The following is a 17,373-nucleotide window of genomic DNA, read 5'->3' as shown; positions in this document are numbered from 1 at the left end:
AGCCGGACACCAGGACGGTTAAACTCACCCTTGATGGCAGATTTGAGAAATTGGCAGTTCAAAAGCTCGACTTTACTCAGAAGCTCAAGCACAGTCAGATGCAATTACGTCCAACAGGGACTTGCGTTATTTTGGGCCGCAAAACTGACAAAGGACTCAAACGGTGAGCAGAACCTCTGTCGGTTCACCTCAGACGAATGTCAACAGATCAGATCCACTGCTAAGGATTTCAGTTGCAGATTAAATTTTTATGGGCGGGATTTATGAATTAAACATCAAAAACTATCGCAGTCGCGGGTCAGGTCAGGTCCAACGCTCTTTTAAGAGCGTTTTTGTCTCAGCCTGCTACAGGAAATGACAAATGACCGATTCAATAAAGAAGAACAGGTGAAATATTCAGTCTAACAGACTAAATGATTCAGTGTGGATGAATCAATCAAAGGTCAGCTGTGCGGTGCATGTTTTCCTGCTCTGAGATGAACGACCACCATCGGACTCCATAAATAACTTTATACAGACTAGCAGACTGTTTTCATGATATCAAACTGAAAAATCATCATTTAGGGAGAGTGAGAATGTCCACAGTTATTATAAGGCCTATGTACAAAAAAATTTAGTAAATTAAATCTTGAAAAAAAAAGACTGAACAAATGCATTATAATTAGGGCTGTCAAATTAAAATGTTAATTTCACACCCCAAAAAAGTGTATTAAACGATTAAATCATACCCTCTGACCTCTAAATATATTGCTAATTTCTTTCTTTACTTGGCATATATTAAAACATGATTAATTTGATAAATTAAATTAATTAAAATGCAGCACATTGAAAATTAATTAACAGAGGAAAGTAGCAAAACTCACAGTATAACTATTTAGATAATAGTTTCAAAACCAGCAACAGTATGTTGCAATGAGAAAAATAAAACATTTAGCAGACTTTTTTGTTAAACTATCAAATTTACAGCTAATTTACAATAGTACAATCTTTAATCACTATGCTACTAGCCCATCTTTTGCAGAAAAACTAAATCTCAATCATTACACTTACAAGTATTACAAAATCTAAAAGGTAAATGCTACTAGTCTAAGTTAAATGTAAATTTAATATGGACTAGTAGCATTTATCTTTAACCTCAGATAAAACAAACAAACAAACAAAAAAATACTATAAATATTTACTGTTTCAATTTGGCACTTGCAATGATTATATATCCTGCACTGTTCTATACAGGTACAACTTGACATATAAGCAAAAAACAAAAAACTAATCAACTACATTAAACTCCAGACCCATAAAAACTTAACCAAACTCACTGAAATTAAACATTTTTTGGAACGGTTATTTGTCACCACATGTGGATCCATTTTTGCTAATCAAGAGGCAGGACATGGGCATATTTAATCATTAAATGTGATGTTACTTCTATCAGAAAATAAAACCCACTGAGCCAAAACCTCATTTGCCAAGAGAAACTAGATCTGCTAACAAGGTGGCAGAACACGCAACGAAAATAGCAATTACTAGTCAGAAAAGATGTGTGCTATAAATGTGCTTTTTTGGGCCAAGAATTTTCTTTACGAAATGACATGACATTAGTGCTGAAAAGAAACCTGGCCGTCTCTTACATCCAGTGTACAAATGTGATGCAGGGGATAAATGAAGGTGTTTTCATAAAGATAATGAGTGCATTACACCTTGTATTCATGAAGTCCCATTACCCCTAGAGTGACAGAGGAACTCCCATGCGTCATTACAGAGGACAAACATGAGTTTTTACTAATCTCCAGCAATAAGAACTTACATGATGGCGTCACTCATTGTACAGAAAAAGGCAAATAAGATGGAAGGCTAGAGAGAGACATTAAACAGGAAAAAGCTTTACATTGCAGCAATCCCATGACATATATTATTTATAATGAAAATAATGTATTGCGCATCCTAAAACATGCAAGATACGTGAATATCAATTGTTTACTCTTGACATGATGCTGTACAAAATGACTGAGGTGCATTTGTGAGCCATTTGCCATTTCAAAACAGATCAAAATTGCACATGCTATTATCGGTTTTCACTAGAAAAATAAGATGTTGAGCAGTACACCTTTAATCTTTGAGAACATTTGTGATGAACCAACCCTCTACAACGATAGTAAATCACTCATATATGCGACAAAATTTCAGAGATGACTGAAAAAAAAAGTATTTTTTCACGCACTGTGTAAGAAGTTTTGTGTGCACCCACATCTAAAGAGCGAGCCCAGAAAGCCGCGTTTGACAGCACACAAATATTCTTATTTTTGCTCTTGAACAGAGAGTTTCACACAAAATTATGTCAAAATGCCCATCTTGACAAGTATTGAGAAAGTAAACGTGTAACAGTATATTGGATCCGTGCATTACTCTTAGAGTGACAGAAGCCTAATATTCCTGCTGCTGTATGTGTTTTTAATGTTAATCAAACAATAGACTTTAACAAAATCAATTACTGCTCTTAACCGAATAACTTTTGAATCTTTAATAAGGATTAATCTATATTTAATTTATTCAGTGAAGACTATACAGTGCTAGGGGTGTCAAGATTTCTCGTCGAGGTGAAAAGCAGGTCTCGTGATAGTGTGAGGGTGAAATTAGAAAAGAATATGCCACCTCTACGTTTACATTACACCTCCACTGTCATTTTGCTTTTTATAGAAATAAAAAAAACATTTAATTCATTTGGATAACGGTCGCTGCCGCTCCCTATTCACAGAGTATGCGCGATCGCGAAAGTGAAAGTAAATGCGAGTGCGTGTTCAAACGCGATGTCAATACCCTGCATTTGACAGCGGCTGCCTGATGCATGCAAATATCTTCCTATATGAAAGCTGTATCAGGCTGGGCTATGTTGTTGTAAGCATCTCTTAGCTCTGTATCATGCTTAAAAACTAAAATTTGGTCTCTATTTGCACTTTGATTATTGAGAGAGTGCTTTGATTATGGTTGCACTTAAGACTAAAAGAAAACTTATTTATTTTTATGGTAACACTTTACAATAAGGTTTCATTAGTTAACATTAACTTTACATGAACTAAGGAAGAACAATACTTCTACACCATTTTAGTTAATGTTAATTTTAACATTTACTATTACATTGTTAAAATCAAAAGTTGTATTTGTTAACATTACTTAATGCATTATCATGGACTAAGCATGAATGACTATTTTTATGTTTAACATTAAGAAAGATTAATAAATACTGTAGCAAAGATATTGCTCATTGTTGATGTTGTTTAATACATTAATGTTAATAAATGAGACCTTATTGTAAAGTTTTACCATTTTTATTTATATACTCTATTTCTATTATCAATTTGTGGAAAGGAGTTCAGTTAGGAGGTCAAAAGTTGTAGAAGCTCATAAATCATGTACAGTAAGGTCTGAAGAGACTCGTATGAAATCATACAGGAGAAAAGCCAGTTTGCGGCAAAACGTTTTACAGTGCTTGAATATTGTTGTCTTTTACTGCATATGATAATTCATACTCAGAAAGTAGAACTGAAATTACATTAATTAAAAGATGATTAGTTAAAACATTTCAAATACACCTGCAGATTATTTTTATAATCATGAAAAACAAAAATCTTGATCTTGGCCGTTGGTCTGTGACCATATATAAATATTTATATATAATTTTCATGACTCATGAGACACTTTTTTTCTTGTCCCCACTTAAGGTCTAACTGTAGAAAAGAAAATTGTCCACACAAGATGTTCAACTGACCCCACTTGAACGTTCAACTTTCCTTCAAGAATTGTAATGTCCTTCACACACGGTCTAACATTGCACTAGAATCTACAGACACTCATCCATGACAAAGAACTCCTGAAAACGACGCACTGGTTTATTCTTCACAAAAACACAGCCTGAAAGGTTCTAAAGTACATATATTCTTGCTTCACTCCGGAACACTCAGAGTTCAAATAACAGCCTGCTGTTGCTTCTAAACTATTATAGTCCAAAGTTGAGGATACATAAATACCCACAATGCACAAGAAAAAGTCATTGTTCAAATATCTGTTATGTCCTTGAGTCTTGACTCAAAGATAACTAGTTCAATAATTGGATAGTCAAAAAGGCTTTGTTCCAAAAACTGCACATTCAATCTAAAAGAAACATTAGCATTTGACACAGAAAAGAAATCGCACACTTATCGTGAAATTAAGCATACACCATTTATCTTTTTTAACATGTCCATTTTGCCATCATTGCCTATATCAAGAAAAGTAAACCATCCGATTTAAGTGTGATTTTCAGCTTTTTTCAAGGTATATTTAGATGTCTTTCTAAAAAAGGACACCAAATAATCAAATGATATGATTTCAAATAATTCATACATTTATGTACACAAAAGCACCCATAAAAAAAAGAGAAAGAAAACATTTCAGAATTCACAGTGTATAGTATGTGCAACAGCAAAGAGCTTGTTATTTTAGACAAGTTGCAATACTGAACAGGACCACATGAAGACCAACCAACCGCCTTGACCTGCATATATACACTAAAGTACACAGCAACATACACAGGACAAATCCAAACATTATCCTGAATGTGTGTGAAAACAACGTGAATGTACTGAAATGTGTCTGTGCATAAATACTAGGTGTGACCCTGAATGGTCGACGATTCGAAGCTTCTATAGGAGGAGCCTGATTCGACTACAAATCTCACAGTCGAATCTTCACAGAGGTGTTATGAAATGAGATATGGGGGTGCTCAATATCTGATTTTACATAGACGTACTGGTTCTCTCCCAATAGGTTAATATACAGCCTATTATGATAATGCTGTAAATAAAAATGTGGAAAGAAAGAAGCTTTTAATAAATATTTTTAATGTGCGTTAATAAAGCCAACCACTGCTGTGACAGATTTAAGTTTCACTTCCACGATCTGTGACCGACAGAGGAACATCTTGGCGGCAGGGATTAGATCTTTAACAATGTCTGGGATAAGAAAATCTAAAGTGTAGAATTGGATGATCCAAAAAACAGCTCATGTCCTACCGCTCAACAACCACAAACACTGCGGCACGCTTCTGCTGGCCAACGTTAACGAGCTGACTAGCACACTATTTGAAAAGTCTCAAACGGACACATGCAAATCACGTGAAAGACTGGATTTTTTTTCCTCGATCAGGTAGGGTACAAGTGATTTCAAAACATTTCAGCCGTTTCATTTCAAATTTGATTTTCGGATGCTGTGAACATGTTTAGCTAAAAAGACTGCCACTCCAGTTTAGCGTTTATTGTCTTTGCAGTTAAAAAGATAAAGTTGACTATTTTGGCTATACTTTCGTTATTTTAATAATTTCTTTCTAATTTATTACAAAATTAACTTTAATGTATTTATTGATCACTCTGGGTTATCTAATTTAACTATTTGTGGCTTGTGTGTTATATGTTCCCCTGCACTTTAGGCATTTTGCACTTGTGACTTGATTATGACTTTTTTTTTTTTTTATGTTTTAATTCAATTCTGTAAATTAACTTTTGATTGTTTTTCAGTGCATCAATGTTGCTGTAGAGTTAAAGCTTGCTCGCACAGGCAATTTAGCCAATTTAATTTGATTTGCCAACATGCAAAATGCATATCTATCTGCAGTATGGCCTTTATGCAGTTATTTATATATATATATATTTTTATGGTTTATTGATCCAAAATGATTTTATTCATTTTCTTCTATATATTTGTGTGGTATTCTGTACATTGTGGCTGTGAATGTTTATACACATTGCCTTTCAATTCAGTTTAAAAAAAGATGTCAGTTTCGTCTATCACTTGACAGGCAGTTTGGTCGCTGCATTAGAAAGTTGTTTCTCTGTGCTGTGTGTGAAAGAAAATAAAAGTTGTCTTGTCCCACTCCATCTCGTGCACAGTTGAGCACGCAAGCCTTTCAAAGTAGCCTGTAACATTACTCCTTTGGCCTTAAGCACAGAAAGAGTTAGTGCGCACTATCTAGTGGAATCTAAATCCATAGTTGTGGACAGCCCTAATAAATACAATGTGTGATCAGTGTGTCGAGAGCGCTCATACATGATTTTGTTTGCAAATCAATATAACAGACTCACGCGTACTTAATGTATGACTCCTGTACGTCACCGCAGTTGTCTTTACTTTGATAGCAATCCTCATCCATCAAAACTTTCATAGCAAGAAGCTGGTTTGCTTTATCCAGCCGAGAAAATTGTTTGCATATCATCTGGCCATAGATGATAGAGAGTTCGTGTTTTAAAGCGAAACAGACACTGGAATGAATTATTCTCTGCCATCTCTGATATAATCAGCATGGACTTTAAGAACTGCATGACGTAAATTACGTTATGACACAATTTCACATGCTTCCAGAATGTTTTTTGCGTTAAATGCGTTCAATTATTTTAACGCGTTAAGGATTTTGAATTAATCACATGCGTTAACATATTAATGTTGACAGCCCTAATTATTATATTATATATATATATATATATATATATAATATATATATATATATATATATTATATTTATATATATATATATTATATATATATATATATATATATATATATATATATATATATATATATATATATATATATATATATATATACACGCACACACACACACACATATGTAGTACACGTATATATGCACGCACACACGCAGGAAAAAAGTGTTGAATAACCCCTCTATTTATAGTAAAGCAAGAATAGATGTACTTTAGAAACTTTCAGGCTGTGTTTTGGTGAAGAATGGTCTGAAAAGAACCATTGCATCATTTTCAGGAGTGTCTGTAGATTGTAGTGCAATGTTAGTTAATGTTGTGTGAAGGACACTACAATTCTTGAAGGAAAGTTAAACGTTCAAGTGGGGTCAGCTGAGATGACGTCTTGTGTGGACCATTTTCTTTTCTACAGTTGGACCTTAAGTGGGGACAACGTTTGCAACAAGTATGCCTCTTATATGTGTTGTAAAAACAATAAAGTAATAGGTTTAATTTTGTATTTAGCACATTCCAAATAAGTTGTAAATTGACGCACAACATTATTACCTTAACATCTGCAAATTTGATGTCAAAGAATGTGCATGCATACATTAATAAAATTCATTTTAACAGTTAGCCTAGGGGTTTTATACAACATTAACCTCCCCATATAATATTGCACAGGTTCTCAACAGTAAAAATGGATCTGTACTTGCATCACTTAGATCTTCAGTCAACCGGTTGAAAATTGTTTATGATAGAATAAGACAAAAATCATGTAGTCTAATTGCATCATCTTGAATTTGAATTGCAGCATCCATTTCAACTACTAGCTGTTAATATTACATCCTGCACCTTTAAGAAAAACAAGCATGCTGTAATGTTTATTGTGCGCTTGAGTACTCGATGGCTTACGAACCACTAACCCTAGTATGTCTATAAAAGTATATGAGTTCAAGACACGTACGTACACAGATATATCTACATATACGTATGCCAGTATACTCCAAAAAGTTCAAAAGTTAGCTAAATTGTGCATTTACAGACTTTTTCTTCAGGGAAACATTAAGCTGCAAAAAATTCTTCATAGATATAATAACCTTTATTTTTAATAACATGAAATACTTCACTAAATCTAAAGTATAGTTTCAAAACTAAGTGAATCATTTAGATGAATTCCACGTACGAACCTGGGAGCTTGAAATGATCATTCTAGGGCCCTGAATACTCAAGTCTTTTACTTTGAGACACTGCATCTCCATAATTAAGTCAATTAGTGCTCATATTAGGGAAAGAAACTAAACTCTAAAGGAGAGCACAGACCCTCTTCCATGCGCAATTTGGAGCCAGCAAGATTTCCCTGGACAAAGCGGGGAGCCCCAACGCAATATAAGTTACATATTATTCAGGCCATAGGCTGCAACACAAATCAAAAGAAGAGTTGCTTAAAATAAATGTTGTCTTTGTGGTGGGATCTGTTTTTCATTGAGCTCATTAAATTGCTTATCTAAATGAATTAGCCAGTGCATGAGAAATGGCAACAGTAGACTTAACTCTAAATTATACAAAAGTTATTTGTGCAGAAACCACAGCAGATCTGCACGATGAAGCCTCAGCTGACTTTAAATAGCACAAATGACTGTCTGCGACTCTAAAGGGCGTCAACAAAAGTTATTTGTGGTTTAATGATTTTGGCAAGTTGCCTAGTTGGATCAACATCATCCTGACAGATTAATACAATTTCATAATTCATCAGATGGCTCCCTGACGTAGCTCTGCAATTTTCGATTTTCAGCTTTAAATTGCTCATCTACTAAAGATCAAAAGGGAAATTTGCAAGAACACAATCTTGGGGCTTAACATATGCTTAGAAATGACCAGACAGATATCTGATTAAATGAGTCAAACAAAATGGATGCTACACATCACAAACATGAATTTCTTTCTTAGAAATCACTATATCCAGATAATAGAGTCTGAAGTCCTGACATATTTGATCGACTTTTTTACTGCATGTACAGAAAGCCACATGGAAAGAGCATTTAATCTTTGCAAATGTTTAAGTGTCATGATACAGAGTCTGTGTGTGACAAAAGAAAAAAATGATAGGGCAACTTGCCTTCAAGATTTGAACATTTGATTACTGTACGGTGAAAAGGCCACGCCTGTGGAATGTGAGTTCATACAGATCACTCTTTTATAAATGATTTTGCTACATTAGGCAATGTAGGCAGATAACTGATATAAACACAGAACTCAATAACAGTATTTAACTCTTCAGAGTCAGACACTACTCATTCAAACACACATGCTTGACTGATTCAGTTAAAGACACTGAAAAATGGTCAAATACTAACAAGTTTGGTAATGATACCGAATAAATGTATAATTATATAAAAAAATCTTGCCATTGAATGGCATTTCTAATCCTTGTTATTACTCTAAAATGCTTTTTGCATGGAGGTAATGACAGTATTTTGGGACAACAGCTGTACAAATAGTACCCAGATAGCAAATTAATTTAAAAATATTATTTCAGTTATAATTCAAAAGTTACAAGTAGCAATTTAACAATTTGTGTAAGTTTATTACAGAGAAAAAGTAAAAGGTTTGGGTAGGGATGTTCGAGTCCAGGTTTTTTTGGCTCTTATGGTGTGAGTCAATGGGATCAACTCCTTGACTCCATTTACTTTACATCAAAACAGGGTCAGGAATAATACAAGAATGACGTGACGGGTCATTTTTTTGTCCAAAGGCCTTAATAATAATAAAAAACTAAGATATGACCTCCAAAGTATGTAAGGTAGTACAACTAGATCACTTTTTGATTTTACTGAATCCGAAAGGTTTTATTATATTTTGCTACATATAAAGGTACTTTAAAGATTTTAAAAAGGTCATTCGGTTTAACCGTCCAAAGGCCAATACAGCCATTTCATTTGTGATTAAAATTTATTTATTTTTTATTCTGCCATAATTTTATAACATCATATATCAACATAGCACAAAAACGTATTATAATTATGTGTAGAAGTCGTTGCTGTGATTAAAGTGAATAAAATATCTTAAAATGTAATAAGTAAGCTATAAGGTATGAGTGTCACGGTTCCCTTTGTTCATGGACTCCATTTCCCGTCATCCTCCCTGTGTCATTACCTGCACCCCCTTACTCGTCATCTCCCCATCATCACTCATCATCTGCACACCCTTTATAATGGACTCACTCCCTGCACTCCCTTGTCTGTTCTTATTGTTAAGTTAGTGTGAATAAATACCCCACATTGTGGAAGTCCGTGTATGCTTCATCTCTGCCACAACCTCATCCATAACAATGAGAGGCTGTGCTGTAACGTGAATAAGTCAAGTGGAGCTTTGCTGGCATCTAATGGGAAAAATTGAGTACTGCGCACAAACAAAATCTTACTGAAAGCTAATTTTTTGAGATATCAACCTCAAATTTGGAACACAGCTTATTTAGATTTATGGCTTTGATTTTCTAGCAGTTTTTAAGTTCAAAATGTTTTATTAAATGTATTTTATATAAAATGCTCATAAATCATTTTCGTGAACTTTAACATCTATAATTTTTTCTTCCAATTTTTTTAACTTTAGATTTTTACTTCAACAAAAATTGGCCTAGGGTCGTCTTTAAAATTTAACCAAACTTAAGTCTGTGCTCTAAAGATTCAATTTTTTATGACAATTTTTTTTTTATATATATATATATATATATATATATATATATATATATATATATATATATATATATATATATATATATATATATATATATATATATAAATTTTTGTCCTCAGGACTTCAGAATAACGTTTTTTAAATTGATGCACAACGGTAAAATAAAAAGGATTTAGGATGTAGGATTTCAAGAGTACTTACTTAAATCTTCCATATAGACTTCTTCCAAAGTTTAACTTGATAATATTCGAAAATCACTCTAAAAAAAACGTGTAAATCCTTAGGCAACCAATGAAACGCAAATGTTCTTTCATCCAATACAGCAAACACAATTTGTGCACAAGACAATGACAGTTTAATATAAAACAATGTTTCACATTTATCCCCAGCAATGATTTTCTACGAGGGAAGTTAAACACAGCCTTGGGCACAAATTAGTTGCTTGCCATTTAGCAAACACTGCAAAGCGACTTCCAGCACACTAATTGCAGGGCCAGTCCCGCTGGAGCAATCTGGGGTTAAGTGCTTTACTCACGGGCACAGTTATTCCACAGTGACTACTAGAGTCCAGTTACTACTGAAGTCTCAATCTGCAACCTTTGTGTTGGTTTACTACATACTTGAACATTACAATTCAAGCACCTCTATGTATTTACCAGTGGAGCATAATGCCAGGTTTTAATATCATCATATGTGCTGGTCTTATTCAGTAAGATTAAATGACACTTCTCCATAATAAGTGAATCTATGGGTCTTACCATGGTAATAAAAAAATAAATAAATACCCGTCCTCTCATAGCTTATTATTCTAAATATTATAAGTATGAATGCAACTATAATAAGTCTTTTAATGCACTATTTAATGGAATAGATCATGTACAGAACAGTGCTCATTATGTATTTTCATGCTTTAAAAAAATGTTTCCTAAATATCTGAAAGTAAACAGGAGAACGAGACGTCTGCAAAAGTTAAAGGCCAAGGGCGATATTACTTTTACATCTGCTCTGAATCTGAACTTTCAAAATTACTCCCTACCAGTATCAAGTGTTCAGTATGTTCAACAGTGAAGCTTCTACAATTTTCACTGAGCTGTTGCCAAGCTAAAAAGATCACTTTTTTTCAAAACCATCTGTTTGAATACACACCAAACTCCAGACTGTGCAGTTCAGGCAGAGTATGGTTGAAAAAGGAAAAAGCAAAAAAACAAAATGCTGTCTTGCTTTTGATCACCACATGTTGTCATGATAAGTACAACACTTAGGCTATAACAAAGTTCCAAGTGAGTGCAAAATTCTGACAAGGACACAAAGTCACATCAGACAGCAGGACATCCCAGCGATAAAAACATATTTTAACTTCTCCAGCTCAGGACTGTTGGACTGCGGTTGTGGCTTCCTGAATGTGTTATGCATGTCTGAACACTGTTAGTGTGTATAAAGTGTGTTTTCCATTTGTGTGAGCTTTACCCAAATACATCTTCATATAAACTGAGAAAACACCTCCCATTTTCTATGATGTTGATGTCAAAGGCTATACGTTAAAGACAAATTAGATCAACATGGACAGGTTGTGTGACATCTTTCTCATTCTTAATAACTATTCAAGAAATAAAAGTCCCAGAATACATTAAATGTGATGTGTTATGTATAGGAAATCAAAATGGTTGAATATATTATTTCCTACTTATTCACAATTATGTACAATACGTAAATAATTATATTAACATTTTTGCATATTGTTGGGTTTCTGTAGTTAATGGTAATATTAACACATTTTGATGTTTAGTTGTGCAAAAAAAAAAAAAAACTTGGTACTGTGTTGGGTCACCACTTGATGTTCAAAGTAAAATCTGGGTCCTGAAGCAAAACCAGTTGAAAGCCACTGATTTAGAGCATGGACAACGGTTCACAACCTTCGGCATCAGATAACAGTGAGGATAAGCAAGAAAAGCGAGCAGCTCTAGACAGCCTCAGGGATTAAATATCCCTTCTGCTATCCCATAAAAGACCTTGATAATAGAACTGCTTAGTTTTGCCGTCTCCATGAGTTTGTGCTGGGCGGCTGACTCATCACCGGGACAATAGAGGACCACAGCGGAAACATGTCTCTCTTTGTTCTTGTCTGTGATCTTCATTGTTGGTACAAGACTGCTGAGGCTTCTGAATCTGATGGTTCATTTGTCATCTCTCCAGTCATATTGCTTTGGGTACTAACATTTACACCTACAAATTCAATTATTTTAAATATAGGGCATCTAGTTTCACAGGAGCACACAGAATTACCACAAGGCTTTATCTCGCAAAGTCTGTCAAGAACATGTCAAGGACATATTTCACACAAAATTCTAGAGCAAAAAATCTATCTATATATATTATATAACATCACATTTGTTCGATACATACCTTTTTTGAAGTATTTTTCTTTTATTAAACAGTGGTTTACTGAACAAACTCTGTCTGTCTTTGAATGGCACCAACATACAATGCAGTAAATGGTGCTGTTGTAATTGAGGGAAGAGATTTCAAGTCCTTACACTTTTGGACGGAAAATATTTTAGAACAAAGTTAGAATCATTGCACTCCCATTCTAATCCACTCCATCTGTTTGACGCACATGCACACACTAGCACTCGTTCACTGAAGTCTGTGAAGTTAAATGTAGACTCCCTTCCTGTCAGGATAATCCTTTATGTGAAAATGGAAATATTTGCACAGTAAGTAAACATTTATAGGTAAGTATACAACCGTAAGATGCAAGTTGAGGAAAATGCATCTTAAACACATTAAACAACACATAAATCTGACTGTAGGGTGAACTATGTAGGTTTATGATTTAGTCTGAAGCTAATATATAACATAATATTAGTCTTAATACAAAGCACGTATCGTGCCATGGCTTATCGTGTCCTTCAGAATTTTTCTTTAAATATGTGTTTGCAACATCAAAATATACCAATATAAACAATATGTTCCCATCCCAGGGGGAAACACTGAGTTTGACATTATGTTCCGCATGAGCAATGGTTAACACATGCATACAATTGGGGGACACACCAAAACTTTTCAGTATGAATGTGTATCCCTAATATATATGAACTGGTTGATACAGAGGAAGAGACCCAAAAAAAAAAAACTTATTTTGGTTGATTTCTCCAATAAGTTATTGCATGACAAAATAAAGTGAAAAATAAAAAAAAATGATAGAATTTTTAGGAGTTTTCTAGTATATTTTCCCCAAAAATACCCTATTGTTGTAATGCAAAATACATATTTAACTAGTTTAACTAGTACATTATTCATTCATGATAAATTACTATTTAAAATAAAATTGTATTGCAGTATTTTTGAGAATTATAAGAGAATCATGAATATTAGGGGGGGAAAGACAATTTTGAGGGAAAATGTCCTTAATTGTCATAAAAAATAATGTCACGTTTTTTCTCAATACAGACTATAATTTAATACTTTTTTTTTTTTTTTTTTTTAGATTGAGGTGAAATATGACTCTGACATGACTTTAGGAGACCTGGAATATGCTGACTTCAATATAGCTTCTTTTCACAAATACCCAGAAGTTCCTAGCGTCATATAGACCTGCCATGATCATGTAGAAGATTTGAAGGAAGACACAATGTTAAACAGGCATCTATTTCCTTGCCATCCTCTCACTGTTGTTGTTGCTGCCAGTTCACTATGACTCAAGGACAAAGGGACAAAATGTATCAATAGGCAAGCATTTAGATTGAATTTAAGAATAACTTAAAGCACAAAAAATAAGAGAGATGATCCTTGGATCAATTTTCTTTTCAGATTAAATTGTCAACTGAGCCCAGAATCAGTAAATACCATTAAGCCAGATAAAAGGAGGAGAAAAACACTACTAATGGCTTTTTCTGACAGCATCAAAGATAAAACTAATCACTAGGGGGATAAGGCTAATTTAAGGAATCTTTTCCTCAAATTAGTGTTTGTTGTTGGGCAAAACAGATGGAAAGTAGATGAAATGCTTAACAACCTCTTAGGAGCTGAAAGCTTGTGCTCACTCACCTCATGTTCACAAGCAAGAAATATAACACAGACAGACAGGAGCGTGCCCATCTCATCCTGAGGTGTTTATTGCACCTAACAGCCACCTTCTCATCTCTCAAGGATGTAATCATTCTATGTGTTTCTTTTCCTTTGAGCTGTTATATAGTATGGTTCTAGACAGAGACTGTAAGATAATCAGAGAAACATACGACATCTTGTGGCAAGATGAGGAAGTGCAGGACAGAAATAAGAAGAGTTTGGTGCCATTACATACTTTATTTAAATGTTCAAAAAATGTTAAATGCTTAAAGATAATGTTTAAACCAATGAACTACTTTAAATCTGTGTATAACTAGAAAAACTTATAAAACATTTAGGGTAGGTGAAAACGTTTTTAAAAATATAGTAAAACAGTAATATTGTGAAATATTATTACAGTTTTTTATGTGTATTATAAGTTAAAATGTGATCTATTCCTGTGCTGAATTTTCAGCATCATTACCTCAGTCTTCAGTGCCACATGATCCTTCAGAAATCATTCTAATATGCTGATTTGCTGCTCAATAAACATTTCTTTCTTGAAAACTGTTACATTTTCTTTTTCAGGATTCTTCGATAAATGCAAAGTTCAAAAGCACAGCATTTGTTTGAAATGTAAATCTTTTTTAAAACATTAAAGATGTCTTGCACTTTTGAATAATTTAATGCATCCTTGCTGAATAAAAGTATTAATTTCTTTCAAAAAAGTATCTTACTGACCTCAAACTTTTGAATGGTACTCACTCGACAATGCACACTCAATCATTTCTAATAAATTACATCCAAACTCAAAACAAGCTAAAAATATAACCATGCAGACGAAACAAGTGAGTAAAAGGTTGTAATATAATCACAGATCTGATACTATATACTAAAGAACCAACCACGATATCATGATTTGCATCATGATCCAGATATCTATAATACAATATCAAGTCTGGGTTGATTCCTGAATAAAAGATTAACACCCAAAAAACACAATCTAAAAATAAACAACCAATGACCGATCCGTAGCAAGTTTACACTAGTCAAAATGAGATCCACTATATTTGAGATAGCTGCTAATTAATCTCCCAAAGTGAATGTGGAAGCATCCCACGACTGCCATCCGATGACTTCCCTGCAATCTAATGAGTCCAGGCTGGCAAAGCTGCAAGAACGAACTTGCTTATCGCGCCAGGGGTGGTAATGCCGGCTCTCAGCAAATTCACACCATTACAGCTCAATCTGGCAACATGGCCGCATGATAGGTTTAAACAAGCCACTCCTCCACAACAACCTCTTTTGAGGCACAACTAAAAGCCTTTCTGAAGCAGAGATGTGAGATGAATGTGATAAAACACGTTCCCAGCTGCTGCACAGATCCACCAGCGCGCCTCGCCCAAGAGTGGGTGCCGATAGTACTTTCTGACCCTTGTGGCTCCTGAGCATTCCCAGCATCCCTCTCCATCTGCCAAGCAGCAACAGAAGAGGACTGACCTGGCTGGTGCTACCGAGGCGGTGAGGGAGTGCAACCAGGGGGCATTGCTCTGATGCTGGGAAATGATCTGTTCTGGGAGATGCTGCGTCGTTACGGTCGCAACACCTGCGTAAATCCTGGCTGATTCACTCTCGTGCATATCAATAGCAGAGGGACTACAGGACAACACTGATTGGATATGTTTGTACATTGTCTGAAAACACTATGAATTTCTATTATTTTCAGGACTTTTTCAAACATTTTATAGACTGCACTCACAAAGTGTAGTTTTTAGTCTAAGAAATAGTTTCTAACAGACAAGTAGAAAATAAATATATACACTACAGAATTTCCAATTACTTTTCAATGACCTTTTAAGACTGTTTCACCCTGGAAATCAAACTTTAGAAGGTTTTCAACAACCACAGGAAACACGCAGGGTGTTATGAGAGATTGTTTACTGACCAACATCAAAGTCAATTGTTGTTGTTTTTTTGGAACTCTAAAATCGATTACTTGAGAAAGTTATAGCTAAACATTTATTAGACAGCAAACTTACTGAACAGAAAGCTTTTGTGCTGTGTTTCCAGAACAGCCTTCCAGGCAGATGCCAAACTGTTAAATGAACTTAAATTAACTTATAAAAGCCATAGTGGAAACAAACAAGCTGCATTAAGGCAATAAAGTATCTACTATATTTGTCAATGAAGCACACAACTGGAGAGGGTTTTGCTTTCATTCAGGTATGCAAATGTTTTTTGCAAAACTGATGAAATTGCACATGACACTCACAAAAATGAGTCCTATCTGTAAGCAAATTCATTAGGAGTTTGATAAACAATGAGAAAACAACAGAGGAATCTCAAACCATTCAATTAGATAGTATGAAACCATGGTAAAATGAATTTTATGGGGCAGTAAAAAATATTTTATGATATAATTATTTCTGCTGGAAATTCATAAATATTGGAAATAAATAAACATTTACATATAGTAAAATTATAATTTTTTTTTGGTTTGAGTCAATTGAGTTTTACAATTAAATACACATATAAATACTACATTTAGTAATTAAATTACCCTCACAATACTGTATTGGTAATCTCATGTCAAGAATTAGTAATATATTTCACATTGATATTTCAAGGGGGAAAAAATGTAAAAAATAAATATTCATTCAATTATTAAAATAATCTTTGCAAAAATTGCAACAAAAAAAAAGTTTAAAGTTAATAATAAATAAATTTCCCCTCACAATACAGTATTGATTATCTCATGTCAATTTTTTTATTATTATTTTCACATTAATATTTTAAAGTATTTTAGCACATTAGTATTAGTATTTTAAAGTACTGTTCCATATTTCAGAGTAAAACAGAATATTTAATAAGAAAAAATAGAGGGTGGGGCTTGACTTTAGTGCACCTTCTCCTCCTCAATTTTGATTTCACGTGAAGAAAAAATTAAATTATAAATATTACAATTATTTTTACATATATTAAAATAATCGTATCTTTTGGTTTGTATCCATCAAGTTCCATAAAAAAAAAAAAAAAAAAGAGATGAAATAAGAACATTAATATGTAAAGTATTATTTAAATGGTATGGCACAACCTCAATCAGCTGAAATGTATTCAGTCGCACAGT

The 17,373-nt window shown here is 33.8% G+C and overlaps 1 protein-coding gene across 2 annotated transcripts in view; it reads right to left on the bottom strand.

Moving 5' to 3' along the window:
• Window positions 1-17,373, bottom strand: part of atad2b (ATPase family AAA domain containing 2B) — a 103,792-nt gene that overhangs the window by 38,353 nt on the left and 48,066 nt on the right. The gene's annotated exons all lie outside the window — the stretch shown is intronic.

This window comes from Chanodichthys erythropterus, chromosome 4, assembly GCF_024489055.1.
Source record: "Chanodichthys erythropterus isolate Z2021 chromosome 4, ASM2448905v1, whole genome shotgun sequence".
Taxonomy (NCBI): Eukaryota; Metazoa; Chordata; class Actinopteri; order Cypriniformes; family Xenocyprididae; genus Chanodichthys; species Chanodichthys erythropterus.
The sequence above is the reverse complement of the archived record's forward strand: the minus strand, read 5'-3'. Positions and strand labels throughout refer to the sequence as shown.